This window comes from Lynx canadensis, chromosome A1, assembly GCF_007474595.2.
Source record: "Lynx canadensis isolate LIC74 chromosome A1, mLynCan4.pri.v2, whole genome shotgun sequence".
NCBI classification, from domain to species: domain Eukaryota; kingdom Metazoa; phylum Chordata; class Mammalia; order Carnivora; family Felidae; genus Lynx; species Lynx canadensis.
In genome coordinates this window covers 9484200-9498610 of record NC_044303.2, presented here as the reverse complement: position 1 = coordinate 9498610, position 14411 = coordinate 9484200, and the positions used below count along the sequence as shown (strand labels likewise).

Here is a 14411-nt window from a genome sequence, read left to right as displayed (position 1 = left end):
TCTCTGTGAAGGGGGCCATTTTTGATCTTGTGGGTCACGGGGTCTTTGTCACAATGACTCAACTCTGCCATTGTGGCGGGAAGCAGCCGTGGACCACACGGAAACAAACGGGTGAGGTTGCGTTCCAAGAAAATCTTGGTTGCGAAAACCAGAGGTGGGCTGGATTTGGCCCGTGGATAGTTTGTCAAACCCCGATGCAGGTTATTAATAAAGAATCCTTTGCCTAGATAATGCACTTTTGAAGACGAACTGTTTCTGGAAGTTGCTTTAATTGGAGTAGGGTGGGTGCCTGGGCGGCTCAGTCATGTTAAACATCCGACTTCGGCTCAGGTCATGATCTCAAGGTTCGTGGGTTCGAGCCCCGCGCCGGGCTCTGTGCCGACAGCTCGGAGCCTGGAGCCCGCTTCGGATTCTGTGTCTCTCTCTCTCTGCCCCTCCCCTGCTCATGCCGTCTCTCAAAAATGAATGCCAAACAAAAATGTTTTTTTAAATAAATAAAAACGAATTCCTACTGCACTCTACATAAACTTTAGATACACTCATTTGCTTCAGTATAGCATTTTCTTTAATGTGTGCTGGGGAAAATATTATTAGATCGCCCCAAACTGAGGAGCAAATACCACCTTACCACCCGCGTTGCCTCTGCCGTCACAACATTCGTTCGTGTGCGCCTTCCTCCACTCACAGAGTGCTTGCTCGGACTCTATGCCCTAAACACAGATATGCCCCAAAGTGAAGCGTGCAACCAACATACCCTCAAATGCAAAAGGAAGAGAGGCCACAGCGGGAGGACGCAAGCAGGGGGAGATGGAAACTTGGGGGCAACTGGTAAGGCTGGGGCTCTGGATAAGCCGTGCAGAGAGGGGGCTGAAACACAGATTAGCTCAGGACTACAAGAGACGTTTAGCCTTTGGAGAGAGCTAGGGGTCGTAAGGAGGACATAGTTGTTTTTTATTTTTATTTTTTTATGTTTATTTGTTTTTGAGAGAGAGAGAGAGAGAGAGAGTAGGAGCAAGGAAGGGGAAGAGAGAAAGGGAGACACAGAATCCGAAGCAGGCTCCAGGCCCCGAGCTGTCAGCACGGAGCCCGACACGGGGCTCGAACTCACGAGCCGTGAGATCACGACCTGAGCCGAAGTCGGTGGCTTAGCCAACGGAGCCCCCCGGGTGCCCCTAAGAGGGAATAATTATAAGAAGGTATTCCAGGGGCAGCTGGGTGGCTCAGTCGGTTAAACGTCTGACTCTTGGTTTCGGCTCGGGTCACGATCTCATAGTTTGTGGGACCAAGCTGTTAGCTCAGAGCCTGCCTGGGATTCTCTCTCTCCCTCCCTCTCTCTCTCTCTGCCCCTCCCCCGCTTGTACTCTCTCTCTTTCTCAAAATAAATACGTAAACTTAAAAAAAAAAAAAGATAAAAAAGGTATTACAACAATTAAGAGTACATAAACACACATTAGATATTTAGATAATGCACGCACTAAGCGAAGCACTCTTTTCACTCAATGATCAAAGCAGAATCGGCTAGGCACCTGAGAACATTTCCCAATTGTTGCATTTATCAATCTAACCCACCGACTTCAATTTTCCAACCTTACACTTGTAAGGAAGGCGTTAATATTGAAGATTATAGTGATATCCGGTAGAGGAGAATACAGTCATAAAAAATTTAGCTTCTCTCTGCTTCAGTTGCTTTTCCTAAATTACTTATGAAACAGCAACAAACACTATTGGTGCTATTGGGAAAGCTGACATTATCCATTTATTTAACAATGGAGTCATTAAAAAAAAAAGAAAAGAGAGGAGGGAGGCTGGGAGCATGAAATTCACTATTGTAGTAAATACGGATCCTGGTATCTTGAGAAGCTGAAGAGTATCAAAACCCACTAAGCAAGAAAATGACATGTGTTGAAGCCAACGTAAACAGTTTTTATTCGTTTTCCATATGCGAGCATATGAGGAGAACCCAGCATATTTTATATTTGTACATTTTGGGGAAACACGTAGAATGCTAATCATCGTAAGATGAGCCACGTCCCTTCTGCTACTTAATGTTCCGTAACTGCTTGGGAGTGCCGCACGAGCAAAGCATGTGGGAATTAGCGATCCCGTGACACTTCAGTACTCGTGTGGAGTTTGGCAGGGTCCAGACAGAAAGCAGCACACCTGAATTGTCTCAGTTATGTGAAAATGTATTCTACAACTGTTTCCAGGACATGTGATCCAAATATCATAGTAACTTACCAAACACAACGCTCATTGCCAGAAACATTTTCCTTGAGCCTTGTGGACATTCTTTTCTGATCTCACCGGAGAGGGCAAGGTCTCCCACCCTCCAGAACCTCCCGAGAGCTTCCCTCTCTGTCCCAAAGAAGAGAGCGTTTTAGAGGCAAAGTCCGTACCGTTACACATGAACAGGGTCAAATGCATGCATTTCTAGAGAGGCCTTGAAGCAAAGATCAGAAAAATGGAGGGCGCTTTTTTTGAAATATTGTTTCCCACACTCTAACGGCTATGCCTGCCAGACAAAACGTTTGCAATCAACTTTATAAATTTCCCTATTTGGGGAAGTCAATTGTGGGCGTTAAGATGGAAATAGAAGAGGGGTGACTGGGGGGCTCAGTCAGTTACGCATCCGACTCTTGGTTTCCTCTCTGGTCATGATCTCAGGTTCCTGAGATCGAGCCCCACATCGGGCTCTGGTGCTGATAGCCTGGAGCCTGCTTGGGATTCTCTCTTTCTCGCTCTGACCCTACCAAGCTGGCACGTGTGAGCTCTCTCACTTTCTCTCTCTCTCAAATCAATAAACATTAAAAAAAAAATTTAAATCCTTAAAAAAAAAAAAAGATGGAAACAGAATAAATTAATTAAAAGAAGTTACCAATAAAAAAAAGAGAAGTTACCGATAAGGTACACAAAGCCTTTACCGGTGCTTGGCACACAATATGTGCTCAATAAATATTAGCTATTATAATTTTTATGATTTGGGATATTCACGATTAATGACAACTGGTAACACGTATGGACACATTTACAAATGTATACTCATATTTATGTCTATAATGGGTGTGTGTAAACACAGAAGTGCCTCACTTTTCCAATTGCCAAAAATAATCTTTGCTTGTGAATTACGGCATTGCTGTTTGCCGTTTGTTTTCCTGCTGAGAGTTGGAAAGGAGAACACGGAGCAGAGGTGTGAAACAGCTCATTTCTTTCGGTAAATTATTAACCCAGAAGTCGCACTACAATTATTCTATTCGGAGCACTGACGCCACCCTGGCCCACATGCTACCTAGTGGTGCCTTCATCACAGAATAACACGTTAGAATCAGAAGGGCCTTCAGACGTCATCTGGCAAAATGACCTCATGTCTCAAGTGAGGAACCTGGGGCCCAAAGAGGTAAGGTGACTGGCCGGTCAGTATCAGAGGGGTCAGGCCAACACTGGACTTTTTTTTTTTTTAATGTTTATTTATTTTTGAGAGAGAGAGAGAGAGAGAGAGTGCAAGCCGGGGAGGGGAGAGAGAGAGAGAGGGAGACAAAGGATCCAAAGGGGCTCCAAGCTAACAGCAGGGAGCCCCATGCCAGGCTTAAACTCACCAACTGTGAGATCATGACCTGAGCCAAAGTCGGACGCTCAACCGACTGAGCCGCCCAGGCCAACGCTCCACTTCTGCCTACCCCTCCATAGGTAGGGTCTGGTCGATCTCATGATTTGTAAGGCATTTCTCCCCCTCTGAAAAAACACGTCTATCTGATGGCACTCAGTCCGTGTGAAGCCATTACTGCTGGACTTGCCTCCTTGGCCTCTTGGGGGTGACGGCCTTGTAAGCCTCTCCGATGTGGAGAAGAGGGATTAGGATTCAAGATCATTGAACCAAAGGGGGCCCAACAAGTGTCCCTTTAACCTCACCTTTTCTGATCCGCTGTTGTAGCTATTCAGGCTCTATGGGTGACCAGTAACGTCACCTCACTTTAGAATCAAAAAGACCACTATTGTACCGGTGTTTTCCAAGTGTGTTTTTAAATGAAGTCTTTGAAATAGGTCACGGGAATGTCTTTCTTTAGACACAGCATTTTTAGTGAAAATTAAGCTATCGGTGAGTGGAAGAAATCACTTGTCTCTGATTCTGATGTTCAGTGTGCACAGTCCAGTTGGGGAAATTAGCTTAAACCACACATGCAGAACCCACAATGGAGTATGGGCCTGGAGCCTCCTCGAGGCAGTATTTGGGTCTCCTTTATGCTTGTATCTCCAGCACTAACTGCTTGGTACAGTGTAGGTGCTCGATAAAGTTCGTTGGACAAATTAACAAAAAAATAAACAAATTGGGGTGCCCGGGTGGCTCAGTTGGTTGAGCGTCCAACTCTTAATTTCGGCTTGGGTCATGATCCCGAGGTCATGGGATCGAGCCCCACATCGGGCTCCAAGCTACGCGTGGAGCCTACTTTGGATTTTCTCTCTCCCTCTCCCCCACCCACTCGCTCTCTCTCCCTCTGCCCCTCCCCCACCCTCTCTCTCTCTCCCTCTGCCCCTCTCTCCCCCCACCATCTCTCTAAAATTAAAAAAAAAAAAAATTATAAAAAAAAGAAATGCAAGTGATTAAAAAAAGAAAGAACAAACAAGCAAATTACATTTTCGGTTCTCCAAACGTTCCATGGGTATGGAAAAGCAGCTTCACGTGGGGGCAGGCATTTGTGCTTTCTGAAATTGTGTCTCCCAAACTTGATGGGCTGGTGGCTACTTTTGGTGAGACCAAAAAACCAACCAACCAGCCAAAGAGAAAACCAAACACTCTCAGACTCTTCCATCCATTTCACGGTAACTTATTTCCAGGTTTCTTGCCTTGGTGGGGTTGCACGCAGCATGGCGTTCCCACGAAGAAAAAAACCGAACGCTTGTTTCCTGGTTGACATTTTATTTATCTATCTATCTATCTATCTATCTATCTTTGGGACAGTGCAACCGGGGGGGGGGGGGGGGGGACAGGCAGAGAGAGGGGGACAGAGGATCCAAAGCAGGCCCTACGCCTACAGCTGACAGCAGCGAGCCTGACGTGCGGCTTGAACTCACGAACCTCGAGATCATGACCTGGGCAGAGGTCAGATGCTCCACCCACCGAGCCACCCGGGTGCCCCCCGCTTGCTGACATTTTAAACAACTCGTCTTTAATGAAGCCCTTGCTTCTCTCTCGTTAGACGCCCAGCCAGCCTGACTTCTGATTACATTTCCCCATGAAGTGGCGAAGGATGCTTCAGAGCGCGTGCTGCTCGAAAGATGGCCATTCAGACAACCCTGTGTCGTAAAACGACGTGCCCGTGGCCCGCTAGTAGGGAAAGGCGTTCCAGCAGAGTATGTGTGTGTCAGCACGGGCTGGACACCACGCTGGGGCACGAATGTGTGTGTCTTAAGAAGCAACAGTTGAGAACGGACGAAAGACACAGCCTGGGCACCCTCCCGACGCCCACAATGACACCACTAACCCCCCTTTAGGACAGCTCAGTTCTGCTCACTTTCAGCAGTGAAATTGGCATCCGAAGACATGTGTTTTGAGATGTGAGCGCTGAGGTCTCTCTATGTAAGTATCAGCAGTGAAACATCTTGATATGGACCACATTTTCTGTCCCGGAGACATGAGAAAAGAACAGGACTCGCCTCATAGGTCTACAGAACACTCCGCTTCCTTTCTTAAAACCTTCCGTGGTGTTTCTCTACCTTTCATTTGGAGTTAGAGAAGGATGGATACTTTTGTCCGGGAGCCAAGAAGACTGTATGCCCTGTGTCTTTCACCCAGCAGGCTACATTTCACCAAAAAGAAGTGGTTTGTTTGGTTTGTTTTTTGTTTTTTTTGTTTTGTTTTTTTTTTACCTGATTTTTCCTACGGCCTTTAAAAACTCTGCACTGGACTTTGCCACATTCATTTTTCCCGTCCCCCAGGCACCACTGTGAGCTGGTGAGAGGAAAAACATTAACTTCACTTACGCCTGGAGAGAGGTCAGTGGGCATGTCTGGAATCACACAGTGACTCAGAATACCTGCCTGAGCACTTTCTTAATCAGTCTGAAGGCTGGCCATTCAAACAGCAGGAGATATTTACTCGTTTTTGGAAGTCTCTTAGGCTGTGTTTCTAAATGGTCAACATCTAGCTTAAGGGAGGGAAATCATTTCGTTTTTACTCACTACTCCAAGTCAACAAAGTGAAAATAAAAATATATTCAATAAAGTTGGTAGAATGGTTCTCTCATGACAAATCTACAGTTGGTTATTATTAAGCTAGAAAAGTCCATTTGAAAGAGGTCTCGGGACACTGGGGGGCTCAGTCGGTTAAGTGTCTGACTCTTGATTTCAGCTCAGGTCGTGAGCTCACGGACGTGAGATGGGGCCCCATGTGGGGCTATGAGCTAAGCGTGGAGTGCACTTGGGATTCTCTCTCTCCTTCGCTTTCTGCCCCTCCCCATTCTCTCTGTGTGTCAAAATAAACAAATAAACATTTTTTAAAAAAAGCTGTCTCAAGCTTTTGAAGGTGATTTCACGGAGTGTGCTTGCACCCTCATGACAGACCCCCCAACCCCATTCCAACAGTGACACTGTGAGCAAAACACCCCGAGGGGCAAGACCCACACCTGAGCCCACTTGACATTTTACAGTTTTTCTTATGTGTGGGCGAGAGCTGACTTTCCAAGGATCTGGAAATCTACCTTTACCTAGATGCTTGTATTCCAGACAAGTGTTACAGAGCTAAGAGAACACAAAAGCCACAGGCCAGAAGTTTGGGATACCAACTTTAGGCTGGTTCGTGTCATTAATCAACTCATGGCGATTATTGGTTCTAAATTTAAAGTCTGCCCTTTTACGTTCCACTGGGGTCGAAATCCCTGTTTTCTCTGAATTTGCACTTGTGGTAGGACACGACAATTCTCCCGTCCCTGCTTTGCATGCTAAACAATTCCAGTTCCTGTAACTCTCCAATCTTTTTCTAGCTCTCCCCCACCCCCCCCCCCAACGTAGGACTGCTCCCTGAGCCTGCTGTGAGTTTCCCCCCATCAGGTTCTCTGCGGTGGTTTGGAAATCTACCCACACCAGCAGCCCTCGCCCTCCAAAACAAAAAGCAAGACAACTCACACACATCTCCCCAGATTAGCAGAAGGAATGGCTCATCTTCCGGGGGCTGGCACGTGTCATTTATTTCATATGTATGAGTACATACAGTCATCGGTGGGTTTCTTCGGCCATTGAATCGAGCAAATTAAATTCTAAAAGTTTAGCAACGTAACCAGAAGGTTCTTAGCCACCAAATATGGCAATGAAATGAAAATGTGTCCTTCAAGAAGACTTTGGCTGTGACCATGACCACAGAAGAAAATCCCTAGGGTCCTTGGCAACATGGCGACTTCATGTTACCCGGGGAGACGTATGGATTTCCTCTAGCTGATGATAATCACAAGAGTTGGTCCTACTGGGCATAAAAAAGGGAGCTTGAAGGAAAAGTTTCATTACAAGTTGGAAGTAAAAGAAGCTAGGCTGATAAGAATTTCCATAGATTTTAGATAGGAAAAATTATACATACTCGCTTCAGTTATTAAAAAGCATGAGCTTAAGCCTTTTGATCCCTTAATTAAAGTTCTTGTTCCAAAGATGTGTTCAAACACAACCTTTAACGGCAGCTCCGTTTCTAAAATAGTATCATAAAAGCAGGAGAGGGAACAAATCTGTATGTATCTGTACTACAGGAGAAATCTTATCACTAATTACTGAAGGGAAGGGCAGGAGTCCCAGCGTGCCTGGTAAAGATTTAACTGGAGAGGTACTGGGGGTGGGGTGGGGGAGAGCATGAAAAGCCGAGGCAGGATTTAAAAAACAAAAAACAAAAAACAGAAACAGCCTTCAGAGCAGCTGGGCCAAACCTCGAGTTGGAGACACTATTTTTTTTTTTTGCCTGTGAAGTTTGCATCTGTCTGGTTCCCCTTCCCAAGGCCACCTGAGCCCCGATTTTAGCCTAAAATAAGACACCCAAGTTTTGGTGTGCGTTCAGGTATTCCAATCCCTAAATGTCAGTTCAGTGAGGGGAAACACCAGGTACAACAAAAGTGGATTTCTCACGGCTGTTATTGTGGCCCATCCAGGCCCAGGTTCAGATTTTTCACCCTTACCCCACACCCCCTCTTAACCGTCACCCCTGGGCAGTGGTGGGGGGGGGGGCGGTACGAAGAGAAAAGAATGCAGCGCATTATCTCTTTCAGGTTCTCGAAGTAAACCTTGGGTTGTGGTGGGAACGTGTCACTGTGTCAATATCATGACGTCTGCATTCTCATTATATCACAGCAGCCAGATCTTGGGGTTTTTTCCAACCCCAACTGCTCTGACGGGTGGTTCCATCCAGTGCTGGCCGCTTTCCGTGGTGCATACGCGCAGACTCTCAAATTAAGTTCTAATGTAGCAGTCTGAACTTGTGCTAAGCACAGCAACCTGGCTGCTTTTTAGAGTGACCATTGGGGATTCGTGGCGTTTTAACACTGTGTATTACTAAAGACCAATACTATGTGCACATTAAATTGCTTACCTTGGGGGGGCCCCTGGGTGGCTCAGTCGGGTTGCGTGTCTGACTTCAGCTCAGGTCATGATGTCACAGTTTGCGAGTTCAAGCCCCACGCTGGGCTCACGGCTGTCAGTGCAGAGCCCGTTTTGGATCCCCTCTCTCTGCCTCCGGTTTGCGTACTCTCTCTCTCTCTCTCTCAAAAATAAATAACCATTAAAAAATAAAATAAAATAGGGGCGCCTGGGTGGCTTGGTCGGTTAAGCGTCCAACTTCGGCTCAGGTCATGATCTCACGGTCCGTGAGTTCGAGCCCCACGTCGGGCTCTGTGCTGACAGCTCAGAGCCTGGAGCCTGTTTCCGATTCTGTGTCTCCCTCTCTCTCTGCCCCTCCCCTGTTCATGCTCTGTCTCTCTCTGTCTCAAAAATAAATAAACGTTAAAAAAAAAAAAATTAAAAAATAAAATAAAATAAAATAATAAATTGCTTATCTCATACTTCACAGCAGAAAAGTGAAATCCTTGTGTTTGAATGTGTTTCTCAAAGAATTTCCATTAACTCAGTTCACATATTTCTCAACAGGAAATCATACAGACTTGGAAGATGATAAAAGACATGCAAAGAGTCAAAGACAAGAACAGACAGAGGTCAAGTATACAAATATACCCACGTGAAAAGATAGAAATAAGATATTTGAGGGGCATTTTCACAAAAAGTTGACTCTTTAGAGAAGTAGTTAAAATCACACTTTTGGGGGCACGGGGTGGCTCAGTCAGTTAAGTGTCTGACTTCAGCTCAGGTCATAACCTCAAGGATTGTGGGTTCGAGCACCGCGGCGGGCTCTGTGCTGACAGCTCGGAGCCTGGGACCTGCTTCCAATTCTGTGTCTCCCTCTTTCTCTGCCTCTCCTCTGCTCGTGCTCTGTCTCTCAAAAATGAATGTTAAAATACTTTTTTAATAAAAAAAATTAAAGTTAGACTTCTTTAACCTGAATTTTCAGATGCAACTCACTTTGTAGAGTATTTGGAAAACTGAAATCCCCTCTCATTTTTATGAATAAAACTGGACTTGGATTTAAAAATACAAGGAGCTCAAGATTGCAGCAAAACATATGCGGTACCCCCAAATCACACATTTAAAGGTAAGATGATCTTGGGGTGCCTGGGTGGCTCGGTTGGTTAAGCGTCTGACTTTGGCTCAGGTCATGATCTCACAGTTGATGAGTTGGAGCCCCACATCCGGCTGTCTGCTATCAACACAGAGCCCACTTTGGATCCTCTGTCCCCCTCTCTCTCTGCCCCTCCCCTGCTCCCTCTCTCTCAAAAATAAACATAAAAAAATTTTTTTAAATTAAAAAAATAATAAAGGTAAGATTATCTTTTACTGACAAATTATTAAAAGTTCTGCTCAAAATAAGTTATGGAATATGCATGCAAAGCAGAGTTATTTTTATATTTGGTGTAATAGCGGAGACACTTCAAAAGAAAAGCACTATTGCAAAAGAACAAAACAAATGAGAGACCGAGGAATCACTTGGCTTTATCAAGTCTTCCCTTAATATTCTGAAAGACAGGATATACAAGCTGCATTTAAAAAAAAAATTAACTGATTGCTCATGATCTCAGTTTTGAATTCGAGCGATGAATCAGGTTCTCTGTGGTCAGCGCAGAGCCCCCTTCGGATCCTGTCTCTCTCTGGCCCTCCCCACTTGCGCTCGCGCGCTCTCTCTCTCTCTCTCTCTCAAAAAGTGTAGAAACTTCTGGCATTTGGAAATGAATGACTGATCGTGGTTAGAGCCTAGAGGTTAGAGCCTAGAGGAGCTGCAGACGCTTGGATAACCGAGAGCTCTCCGCCACACAGAGAATTGCCCCAGGACAGGGCTGGTGTAGACCAGGGTTGGGAAAGAAGTCCACCTGGCAGGGAACTAAGGTAGGAGCCAGAACAAACAAGCCTGCAGCACATTTCAGGGTACGGACAGCAATCAAATACAGAAGTCCAAACAGGTTGTTCGTATGGCCTCTCTTCCCCACGTAGGCAGGGATTTTTAAATTTTGTGCACTGTCGCCTCCTCAGCTTCTGGGACAGTTCCCGGCTCAACTATGTGATGATTCCATGAACATGGACCAAGTTACAGAAGATACATTTGCCAAAGGAAATTAAATCCCCCAAATATCTAAAGAGCGCCTAAGCAGTGCTAGGTTAAGTACCCACCTATAATGCAGAAGTAACGGATAGGAAGCCCGGCAAGGAGACGTGAAAATGCACAGTGCTGGGCTGGAGGACGGGCTGGTGATGGGCTCAAGGGCGTCCCTGGAAAGAATGGCATCGGTAGGAAACACTGAAACTGACACCTGTGTCAGGCCCGGGGCTTGGCATTCAGTTCCCTGAGATCCCTGCACAGAAACCACTGCAGCTACCTTCATATACCTAATGCCGGCTCAGTGAACTTCTAGTAAGTGCTCATTAAATGTCTGTGAATTGATGAGCAGGCAATCAGGACCCAAGGAGGGCACGGGATCTAGATGCAGGGTCAGCATGCTGGCCAGCACCAGCCAGGGAATCGGCCCATTGTTCCCTCCTGTTCTCCTCCTCATTCACTTGAATGACCAGAGTCAGGCTGCATCTATGACTGTCAGAATGAAGTTTCAGAAGACCTCTAGTCCCAGAATCCAATACCAAAATGTGAAGCCCCGGGGTGCCATTTGAGACTTCCGGAATCAAAATCCTGAGGGGGGTGGGGAGGGGGACCCAGAAACCAGCAAGATTTTAACCAAGTACCCAGGTAAGTCTCCTGCATGTCAAAGTTTGGATTCTACTAAAGTAGGATTTTGTAGGCAAGTAAAACGATCTAATTAGAATTTCTCTCAAGGACCCACATTAGTAACTGAAATCCCAAGGGCAAGGAAAACTAATCTGGGTGGTTACCGTGGACCAGGTACTGTTCAACATGCTGTCATATATAGGGGTGGCTGGGTGGCTCCGTTGGTTAAGTGTCCAGCTCCTGGTTTCGGTTCAGGTCATGATCTCGTGGTTGGTGAATCTGAGCCCTGCATTGGGCTCCATGCTGAGGGCGCAGAGCCTGCTTGGGATTCTCTCTCTTCCTCTCTCTCTCTGCCCCTCCTCTGCCCTCTCTCTCTGTTTCTCTTTCAAAATACAAAACTTAAAAAAAATTTTTTTAAAGATGTTATCACATAGAACAATGTAATATTCAACAATCCAAGGTGGTAGTTTTACTACATCTACTTTTAAAGACACAAGTTCGGGGGCACCTGGGTGGCTCAGTCGGTTGAGCGTCCAACTTCGGCTCAGGGCATGATCTCACAGTCTGTGAGTTCAAGCCCCGCACCCGGCTCCGTGCTGACAGCTTGGAGCCTGCTTCAGATTCTATGTCTCCCTCTCTCTCTGCCCCTCCCCTGCTCTGCTCTGTCTCAAAGGTAAATAAAAACATTAAAAAAAAAATTTTTTTTTTTAATAAAAAAAATAAAGACACAAGTTCAAGGCCAGTAACTAACTTGCCTAACATTGCACAAGTACCTAGCGGGAATCCAAACCACGTTTAATTCCGGAGATCACCTGCTCCCCTACGTCTTGCTGCATCTTTTGGAAAGGCAGAATAGAGAGAACCGGGACATTCTGTAGTGCCTGTCTTCAAGAAATGTGCATAGAGTCAGTTACTGATTGGTTGAATCTGTCAAGATCAGTTTCTGAAAATCAAGATTTGCGGTTTTAATTACACACGCATTAAGTATAGACCTAGCATGCCTAAATCACCTATGACTTGAATCATCCTAATAAAAAGGCAAGCACTGGGTAAAGTGGCCTGTCTGGGGCAGAACTAGAACACTCAAGTGCACAGGGCAGACAAGTACCTGACGAATGAAGGTGGGGTGGGGAGGAGTGGATAACTTACAGACTGCTGGGCTCCAGCCAACAAGTCCCTCCCCTGTGGCCGGGTCTCATATCTCCAAGAAAAGCCAAAAGTCCAGCTTTGCAAGTGGGAATATCCTGGTTTTAAAATATAGATAACTAATTCAAAGGTTTAAAACACACCTGGAAAACCGAACACACAGGTCTGGAAAACATGGTGGCCTATGGAGCTCCAGCCTGCAATCTGAGGTCTGGAGTATACAAATCCCAGGGAGTTAAGCTTCACAGAGTCAGTGGAATATTGTTCCGTGTAAAATGGTTTCGATCAGAGGCACGTGTCTCCGCATTATGCTTATAAGAAGCTATATCCTATCAGTACTGCTGGTTTGATTTGATAAAAGCCACACCGCACGGGTCTTTAGATTTTATACCGTGTGTCACATGCGGCCTGACGGCCAAATTTTTGTAAACTGAATTGGACCAATTAACTTATCAACTAGGGATGATTAACCTTATCATTCCAGTTTGCCAGTGATGGTCAACTGGCGTTAGCCAATTGAAAATTTAGGATTCCCTGGCTTTTCAGCTCATTTTAAAGGAAAATGGAGTAACGCCTCTGGGGGGGGAAGAACCTTCCGTTTTAGGAAGCACCCCATACCGCATCCGCTTTGTAGTAACCGCATTTGGAGATTTCCTAAGTTGAACTTGTCGGCACAGAACCATTGAAGCTGCTGTTTCAAAGCTAATGAGTGATTGCACTACACAGGATTCAGGTTCTAAAACAGCAACTCACAAGAAACGAGCTTTTTTCATCCCTAGTATTATTTAATGATTTTATAACGTTAATTTACAAATGACTATGAACAAGCCAATGTTTTTGTTGTTTCTAACATTTATTTCCAAGGTCTACCTAATACTCGACTCTTCCCAATATGGGCATCGCCCTAGGGGATATTTTCTTATCTATTTCACAGCAGGGTTAAAAAGAGAACTCTCCCTCGGCGCCTTTCTTTTTGCAACGCGTATGCATTTATTTCAGGTGACCGAGTTGAGGCCACGTTAACCGACCAAGGCAGAAACCATCATTAAATCGCGTTAATACACTGTCAAAACGCCACCAGGCTAACGATGTTAAACGTAGTGTAGACGCCCGAGCATCGGTGTGAACGGATAAAAAAGGCACTTACGAGGATGACCCGCACAGATTCCTAGTTTCAAGCCCCAACAAAAAGCCTCCAGGAAGTGAAGTCGGCAGGTTCTAATTTCACTTATTTTCAGGGCTGTGTGTGCCTTTTGAAATGGTTATCGGAGTTTTCCACCGTAAAAGCAAAGCGCATCGGAGGAGTCTGGTGGCTTTTGAGCAGAAAAGCCTCCTCTGTCCCGGAAGTCTGACGGAGCCGAGTTCCCGGAGCCGCGCGGCCGCCCGCCCCGACACACCCCTGCCGCCGGGGGCTGCCCGGGCTGGGCGGGGCCGGCGGGCCGCTTCGGGCTGGGGGGTTTCGCCGTCGCGGGAGGGCCCCGCGGGGCCAACCCGAGCCGCCGGCCGGCCCTGGGCTTGAGAGAAACTAGACAACTTGCGCGGCCCGCCCGGACTTGCCCGAGCGTCTCCGCTCCCGCGAGCGGCGCTTCCAGTCCGCGCCCCGTCCTCCCGCGGCCGGGCGGGCTCTGCGCCCTCGCCGGCTGCCCCCTTCCTCCTTCCACCGCCTCCGCCCCGCCCCCTCCTCTTACTTCCTCATCCCTGCTTCCTCCCGCCCTGCCCCCTCTCCCCCCTCCTTCCTCCACTTCTAACCCCCTCGGCGTCTCCCCTCTTCTTCCCCTCGCTTCTCCCTCTCGCACCCCCCTTCTCTCCCTCCCCACCTCTTCCCGATCCCATTCCTTCCTTCTACCACCCCGCCCCCTCCCCCGCCCGCCCGCCTCTCACCTCCTTCCCTCGCTTCTTCCTCTCCCACTTCCCCCCCACCTCCTTTCCTTCCTCTCATCTCCTCCTACCCTCATGTCTTCCTTCCTCCACCTCTGCC

The 14411-nt window shown here is 46.9% G+C and overlaps 1 long non-coding RNA gene across 1 annotated transcript; it reads right to left on the bottom strand.

Moving 5' to 3' along the window:
* Positions 1-7148: 7148 nt before the first annotated feature.
* LOC115509325 lies at positions 7149-14091 on the bottom strand. Its single transcript, XR_003967302.1, has 4 exons — positions 13581-14091; positions 12437-12531; positions 10738-10836; positions 7149-7447 (listed from the first exon to the last, which is right to left on the bottom strand). It is a non-coding gene; the product is annotated as an uncharacterized LOC115509325 (long non-coding RNA).
* Positions 14092-14411: the final 320 nt, after the last annotated feature.